General features: G+C 47.6%; 1 protein-coding gene and 1 long non-coding RNA gene across 2 annotated transcripts in view; one reads left to right on the forward strand and one right to left on the reverse strand.

Annotated features, from left to right (window-relative positions):
• Window positions 1-6,937: 6,937 nt before the first annotated feature.
• The window catches only part of LOC142583027 (uncharacterized), a 38,775-nt gene continuing 37,305 nt past the window's right edge, over window positions 6,938-8,407 (reverse strand). Inside the window, exons 3-4 of the long non-coding RNA XR_012828533.1 lie at window positions 7,228-7,427; window positions 6,938-7,041 (exon numbers count right to left, since the gene is read on the reverse strand). This is a non-coding gene — a long non-coding RNA (uncharacterized LOC142583027). The remainder of the gene's footprint in view (window positions 7,042-7,227; window positions 7,428-8,407) is intronic.
• LOC142583023 (glutamate-gated chloride channel-like) overlaps window positions 8,164-8,407 on the forward strand; it is a 24,753-nt gene continuing 24,509 nt past the window's right edge. Inside the window, exon 1 of the mRNA XM_075693256.1 lies at window positions 8,164-8,245. The gene's annotated coding sequence lies outside the window, so the exon portion shown is untranslated. The remainder of the gene's footprint in view (window positions 8,246-8,407) is intronic.

An 8,407-nucleotide genomic window follows, 5' to 3' on the forward strand; every position in this document is an offset into this window, starting at 1 on the left:
ATTTAGATCGAAAGCTCTACTCCTCGAGGTACATCCCCCAAGGTCAGTCTCCGTGCGCGTTTGACCTTCAGTCGCCGGCGCACAAGTGTGAAGGTGGGACGTCAAGTTATCCGCTGCGGAGAGGCGTCGCCGCTGTGTGCCACGTGATTAGGCGGGGGTTCAGCAGCTGCACATTTGAGCAGCAATGGTGCTCGGTCACTCAGTCTCGCTATGGATGAAGCACACGCCGGTGCAAGCGCGTCAACTGTTCGCCGCAGGCGCCAGACTGAGTCTGAACATTATAGTAACCCAAGTTCTAACTGCATGCAAATACTTTACAGACCATAAATCAGTCTTTACCTTAGTCAAGCCACAGCAAGACAGTTATGAACCCTTTGATGTGCAATAAAACATTCAAAGAAGCAAAACTGTGTCTAACCATACTTAACAGAGCTTTCGCTCGTGTAACTAGGTTCAAGCCACGTTGGACTCCAGTCACTTCTTTTAAGTATGCAGACAGAAAACACTCTTAAGGGTACGAACCGGTCTGCAGTGCAGTAGGTGGCGAAGAAGTGCGATGGACCGTATGTGCAGGTGCTTTTCAGCGATGTGCACCCTATGCAGAGATGGCCCATGTGACGTGATGCACAAAGCGTGACATTTCAGCGCGCGTTCAGTGCCACAGTATCGGTGTCGTGGCAATCGACAGCGCAGCGTCGATTCTTATTACACATCCCCTCCCCTATGACATCAAATAACCGAACATTTTCCTTCGCTCAAGGGCGGCAATGACAGTTACGAAAACATTTTCCGGTCACTTCACTGCAGAGCGAACTTCATTACTCTGAGGATCGCAGAGCTCTGTTGCTCTGCGATCCTCTGTTATCTCTTCTCTATATTTTCACAAAATAGTTCGAAATGAGTAAGCATGTTCTGTGGAGTAGGTGCTGAACTTACCCCAGCTACGATGACAACTTTTTTTTTTTTTAGTGTTTACTCTAAAACAATCCTCATACAATAATCGTGTATTGCTTGCGTTTCCTTTCTCGGAAAGCTCTGCCACTCGTTATTCTCCTGTCAAGAACGCTATGCCACGCTGATAACGTGCAAGCTAGGCCTTCGCGACCTGGAATTACCGGGCGCACAGCGTTAAAGAAAGGAAAGGCACGCAAGATAGACGATGATCATTATTACAGCGAAGCTGTATACCTCTACCGTCCAAGATAATGTTCGTGTCATTGGCGTGGTGAGCAAGAAACTCCCTGTACGTGGGCCGATCCCGGAGATAGTGCAATGCCGGGCCGATCCGCGGCGGAGGTGAAGCAGGCGTTTACGGGGGCCGATCCCGAAGATAGTGCAATACCGGCCCGCAGCGGAGGTGAAGCAGGTGCTATGCACTCCCCATACGCGGGCCGATCCCGAAGATAATACAATACCGGACCTACTCGCGGCGGAGGTAAAGCAGGCGTTAAGCACTCCCCATACGTGGGCCGACTCCGTATATAGTGCAATGCCGGGCAGAGCCGCCGCGGAAGTGAAGCCAGCGTTAAGCACTCCATATAAGGGGGCCGGGGTTGTTGGAGAAGTATGGGAGAGGCCTTTGCCCTGCAGTGGGCGTAACCAGGCTGATGATGATGATGATGATGATGATGATGATGATGATGATGATGATGATGATGATGATAAGGGGGCCGATCCCGAAGGTAATGCAATACCGGACCTACTCGCGGCGGAGGTGAAGCAGGCGTTAAGCACTCCCCATACGTGGGCCGATCCCGAAGATGTGCAATGCCGGGCCGACCCGCGGCGGAGGTGAAGCTGTCGATAAAAGCATTCCCCATACGTAGGCCGATCCCGAAGATAGTGCAATGCCGGGCTGACTGGTTTAGCAAAGGATTACCATTCTGTGGTTACCATTGCTGCTACCACCCAGATGTGCATGCGTTAATGTAATCCTCGCGCGTGCGCGCAGGGGGCGGTAGGCGACATCGGTGGAATGGTATAGCGCTACGCTAAAGTACTTTGATAAGTTCACCGAGACTTTAATTCTTTCGATAGTTCACTTAAAGTTAACTTCCCCCTTGCCTTCCCAGGATTGTCTGTGGCTTCAAATGGTTGTTACCCAACTGACACCAAGCCCCGCTATTCACCATCTCGCTAATTTTTCGTTGCAGCGTTCTAGCCAGTGGAAACTTCACGTAGGCTCATGGAGCATATTGTAATAATAAAAAAAATAGAGCAGCGCTGACGGTGATATCGTGTGACGAGTTTTGTTAACCAAAGTGCGATGAACGGTGCGCTGAATGTTTACGGCAATTACCGGCTGTAGTCCACTCATCTTCTATCGTAGACCTTTCTGCAGTGACGTAATTAAGTGATGGTGTTTCTGTGGGTATTCTTATGCCGAGAAGAGTCGTGTAACACAACAGCGCTTTTAGCGCATTATACTTGATCAGTCTGTTACAAGCTGTCGCCACCTGCACTGGCGCACCCGTATGCGTCTTCCGGTATTACCGGTATTACCGCCTACGTTGCATGCTAAATCTCTTATTTGTCCTATGCGTCTGGCATAGTCTACAAGAAGTGACGCTCCTATTTTCCAAGTGTGGAGAATGTGCGGTGAATGGGGTAGCGCCACCAAGGGGCGATCGTAGGAGAGTGCACTTACCGTATTATCCCGAATCTAAGCCTCCTTGCCCCGTTAACAGAAATGATCATGCCGAAAATTATTTGCGCGGAAAGAATGAATGCTGTTCGATATAATCTCCTGACGTATTCTCCAAAACATATCGTCCCAAATACACTCGATAGAACAGACAGTGTGCACGATTGATCGACGATATTGTTAGGAAGAGCTTGTGCATGAATGGGCCGACAATGCAGCAGTACCTCGCAGCACGAAGAAGACGAGGTATAGAGAAGCAAACGTTGCGCGATCTGTTAGTCGGGCATGTCGTTTTCACACTGAGCACGTGCTGGTGGGCGAGTTGGTTATATGTGATTACAACGCAGGCGCCAAATAACACAACGGACGAAGGAATGAGACACGAGACAACTACGTGGTTGTCTCGTGTCTCCTTCCTTCGTCCGTTGTTTTATTTGGCGCCTTCGTTGCAATCGGTTTTCACAGATTTGTACATATATTGTAATATACACTCTCCTATCGATTCGTCGTGATATCGCGAATCATAATCACCATCATCAACCTAATTTATGTTAATTACAGGACGAAGCCCTCTCCCAGCGTTCTCTGCGTACCCCTGTCTTGCCCACACAGCTGTGGAGGCACTTTTGTCTTTCTTGAAGGCGACAGGCCTGTGTGAACGCCTTTGACTTGGTGAGGCCCGCCACGTATTTCCTTCTGCCACTCCTCTCTCTATTTCATCCTTCTATTCCCCCTCTCCCATCCCCCATTGTAGAGCCGCCAACCAGACGCATTTCTGCTTAACATACCTGCCTTCTTTCTTTCTCTCCTCTTCCTCCTGTCTTGACGTCAGCGGACTCAATTCTGTACCTCCAAATATCCTAACTTCACCGCACTAGCCAATCCTCTGCGGTCTTCGACTGCGCTTCCCTCCTCATGAAACTCATTTTGTTACTATATATGACTATAACAGACCAATGGTTATCTGCTCTAGGGGAGAGTGTGTAGGTATGGGGAACTTCTGCTTTAATATTTTATTTCTTTGGTCAATACGCAAAGCAATAGCCGTGTGAACATAATGAAAGAGCCTATGTGGCATATATGACCAGTACAGCGCCCTAACGCTGGTAAAGACTTCATAGAAGAATACATCAGAAAATGTAGCGCTGTTCGTCCCACAGCATCCTACCTGCAGGGAGGAAATGGATTGTTCTCGGGAGGAATAAGCCAGTCACTGGTATTTCGCAAAATTAGTACTAATGACCATTGTAGGCTGCGACAACCATGTAAAACACGAATCACTGTTGTATACTATCTTCGTTGCTCCGGTTTGCTTAGGATTCGCTGCTTGCAAACGATATAAGTCTGGTTGTTGGGTTCACCTGGATGGGAAAGTAAAATTTCCGGCTATTTTAATTAATTTATTTTTAACCAGGCTAATGATGATGGTGATGATGATGATAATGAGTAGAGCCAAATTTCTCAGTCCTCTCACCGTCCCCTATCTGTCCAGTCTCCCCTACGCTGTACACATTATTTATCGGCTAACACTAGTTTGCTCTAATCCACACATACGTCCTCCTTTCTCTTAGCGTTATGCCTATTGGTTTCCCCCCCCCCCCCCCCCGTTCCAGTGCTCATTTCGTGGTTTTTAGCTTCTCCTCAAGCTTTATCCTCCAAGCTTCTATCATAGGTCAGTGCGCGGGAAGCATGAACTGATTTATATGGCATTTTTTCAAGAATTTCGGTGCTCTGCCGGTCAACACTTGGGAGTGCCTTTCATACGCGCTGCAATTCATTTTGATTCTTCTGGAAATTTCCATCTCATGATCCGAGTCCCCTGTGAGTGACAAACTTATTTTTCGCACTACTTCCAAAGGCTTACTGTGCCGATCACGCATTGTCCTCGTGTCGGGCTATTGAACGTTACCTTAGTCTTATACATACCAATCTTGAAGAAAGAAACCAGACACTACAAGCACAAGTAAATTAATCCAACCTTGACCTCAGAAAGGCCAACCTGGGTAACACAACCGCAGCTGTGCCAGACGTGGGTCCGACACATTCAATCCTCAGACGAACCCTCAGGCACTGTCAGCTAAAGTCTTCAATAATTTGCCAACGTCTCCAGCAATACTGAACAGGAAATATCATCTGCAAACCGCGGGTTTTTCTCTCAAACATCCTTTCCCCTCACGCCTAATCTTTCCCTGTCTAACAGCACGAATACTTCCAAACGTGCAGTGACAACGAGAATAAACGACTATACATAAAGTTAAGGATTTACAGCGTTAACAAGTTTCCCTGGATATACCTATGCAGCTCTTTAGAAATCATACATCCCTACGTATCCTTACACAGGGTGTCCCAGATAACTTTAGCCAGAGTTTAAAAATATGCCGATGCCCTCAAAGACGACGCGACCAAATGCATGTTACTGACTATTGCATGGAGTAATTCAAACTATTTTTTGTGTTCTGCTTAATTGCGTAATTAGTCAAGATTAATTAAACAACTTCGGAAGCAATGAAGTTCGTCAAAAAATTTAAAGGACGCTTAAGCTTCGCCTTCAAGAGTGGAACGCGATAGCGTTATCGCACCCCATTCGCATCGCCCACTCAAACGATCTACGCGAGCCAAACGTCGCGATCGGCACGGACAGCCGGACCGCGACGCGCCGTGAAGGCGGACGCGATCATAGTGCGAGTGGCGCGCCACGTGTTGGGGCAGCACCGCACATTGCGAGGAAGGGGTCTTCTGTGTTTGCCGCAAGATGGCTCCGCGTGTGCGCAGAGCGCAGAAGAAATGTAGCGGAAACGTACTTTGCTACTCATGTAACTGCGACTTCTGTAATTTACATGCTCATAATTACTGATATACACCGCAGTATAACTTTCTACGGCACGTTTCTAAGGCAACACCGCATTCACTAGAGGCGCTTTTGTCCCGCTATGAACCATCGAACTCGTGGCTGAGTGGTCGCGTCTCAGTCTCACACTCCGGAGACACTGACTGGTTCGATTCCCACCCAGCCCATCTTGCAAATTGTTTCTTATTTATAAATTGCCTTCCGGGATTTTTCGCTCACGGCCAACGCCGACGACACCGGCTTTTCTGCGACACGAGCTCCTTAACGCTATCGCGTTAAAACTTCCCATTGTAAATTTGTAGAGCGTTTACAAAACGTCTGATTAGACAGTTTCTAGCTTTCGGTCTATTAAACATTAGTGTTTTTCAGCTTACGGCGGATACCCGCGAAGAAAAAAAACACCACGTGACATGCCCGCTTGCGCGTCGTGACTGCACTGCTCTACATGGTCATTTTATGTCCTGATTACTTGACATATAATTGAGGAAAGACATTTCTAATATCTTAGTGAAAGAACATTATAACTACTTACTTACTTTACATAACTTGCTTTACTTACTTATCTTTCTTTCTTTACTTGCTTACTTTACTTACTTATTGTACCCTAAAGGCTTTACAGCGTTGTAGAAGGTAGGCAAGAACACTCGCAAATTTCACAAAGCGCACTTTACAGAATAGACAAAAACACAATATAAGCCCACTTGAATTAAAGGTGTGTTTTGTACCTCGATTGGTATTTACTTTACTAGATTCAAAGACGTAATGGCACAAAACTTGCGACATTATAGTATGGTAAGTTACAAAAACAGATTTACCGCGCGTGAACACGAGAACTTGCGAATGAAGCGGCGGTAATATGACGAATCTTAGGCAGTATATCGAGCTCATGTACTGATCACCAATGATTCCAGGACTTACACAAGTCACGATGTCTTCTGCAGAAAAGGTGGCAGGGTGTGCCTGTAGGATGAGAAAAAAGTTTCTACGTTTCGGGACTTGTCTGTATACAGTTGGCAACACCGGCCACGGCAAGGTTTAGCTTACCGATCGCAATTCACTCACTGATCATTGAATCATGGATATCCATGCGGTTTAACATTCCAAAGTAACGCCACAAGACTATAATGAGAGCCACTGTAGTAGAGGTCTCCGAATCACTTTTAGTGTGCACATAAGTACACGAGCGTTTTTCCCCCATATAACTCAAATCAAAATGCGGCCGGGTATCGAACCCGTGACCTCGTGTTCACCTGCGGAACGCGTGACGCACGCACCGCAGCGGGTCATTTTTCTTTCCCTCACGCTTAAAACGCTGTTTAAGTGTATAATATTCAGCTTCCTTGCAGAAAATATTCAGAGTCATTCTACTCTGTGAAGGTGCGTGACCAGCGAAGCTGTTTGGCGCACGACACAGAGGTGACCCAGATTGAACAAAAATACAAACGTTTTTATTGTCCTAACCTGTGGTCGTCGTGGCGATACGTGGAATCCCCGTTACGACGACAGAAGTGAAATTCTACGCTGGAATGATGAGCCGCAACGGAGCCACCTGGGGAAGACGACGACGCTCGAGCCATTGCTGATGATAATAGTTTTTTTGCACAACGAAACAACTTGTGGAAGAAAACGACGACGACGAACGCGCGAGCATTGGTACTAGCGCGTTAGCGTGGTTGGCGTGGTGAAAAAGTTGTACAATAACATTTTTTTTTTTCAAAAACATCTGTTCTTATACCCTTGTGCATGGGACCTCTTCGGGTCCCACGTGTGACCAAGGTAGTTCAAAGGCGCGTTACAGGCTCCCGGGCCCACAGGGGTACGTGCCATTGAATTTGGACCCTTTCTGCACTATTTCCAGGATCGGCCCACACGATAATTTGTTTTTGTCAACAACTCGGAACATTGTTTTCCGGATCCTAGCCATAGAGTGCTCCGCTGTAAAAAGAAAAAAAACACCAAACTGTAGGGAGATCCAACCTCTAGTTGACGCCAATGAAATACAATGTCTTCCCGAGAGAGCTGAGGGTGAGGATAAGTTGAGTGAACCATAAAATTCAATCAGATGTTCCCAGCGTCTCAAACGGTAGCATCTACGTCTTCGACTACAAGCGCAGCGTCTCAGCGACAGCGTCTCGAAACACGGCTGCCACGAAGGAATAATGTGAAAACGCTCATCTTACCACCGCTACCAGCGCATGGCGGTACCGCCACCACAGTGCGGTGGTACTGCAGGGTGGTGCACCACCGGTATCAATACTCCGTTATCGCCGATACCGATACCACCGATGCCACTGGGAAATCTGGTACCACATCGACCTTCGGCACTGGCGCATACTTTTCTTTAGATTGCACTATCTCCGGGATCGGCACACGAAAGAGACTAGAAGCATACCCGGCATGTAAAAGTGCTGGTAACTCGCCAAGAAAGATTTAAAACTACAGTGCGTTGAACATTACGATACTGTTTATTTCCCTCAGCTTCCGTGTCTTCGGACATGAATACCCTCTCTCACTTTTGCCACCCGGTACACGGAGTCGGAGAAAACGACGCTTAGCTTCGAGTAAACACGGCAACTGTCGTGGCCCACACATCCCGGCCACTCAAAGAACCTCTTGAATAGGCGACCCTCCATCGTGCTACTTGCGCGATCTTGCCCTCTCTGGCGTCAAGCGACCCTAGAGTGTACAGGGACGGCGCCACGCGAAAGTCGAGCGGCGAGCACCGGAGAAAGCAACCATCTCGGACCAATCGCGTGAGCTTATTCTTCGTTGTTTCCAAGAACGCGCACTTGCGCTTGTTAGGGAACGTTTGTTTCGTACTTTAGCACGAAGGCGCGTATAGCGGAATGCCGCGTGTACCTTCGTAAGATGTGAAATCGAACGCGGAATCAATGTTGAACTAATGCTTCCTCTCT

Source organism: Dermacentor variabilis, chromosome 5 (assembly GCF_050947875.1).
Source record: "Dermacentor variabilis isolate Ectoservices chromosome 5, ASM5094787v1, whole genome shotgun sequence".
In the NCBI taxonomy this organism is placed as follows: domain Eukaryota; kingdom Metazoa; phylum Arthropoda; class Arachnida; order Ixodida; family Ixodidae; genus Dermacentor; species Dermacentor variabilis.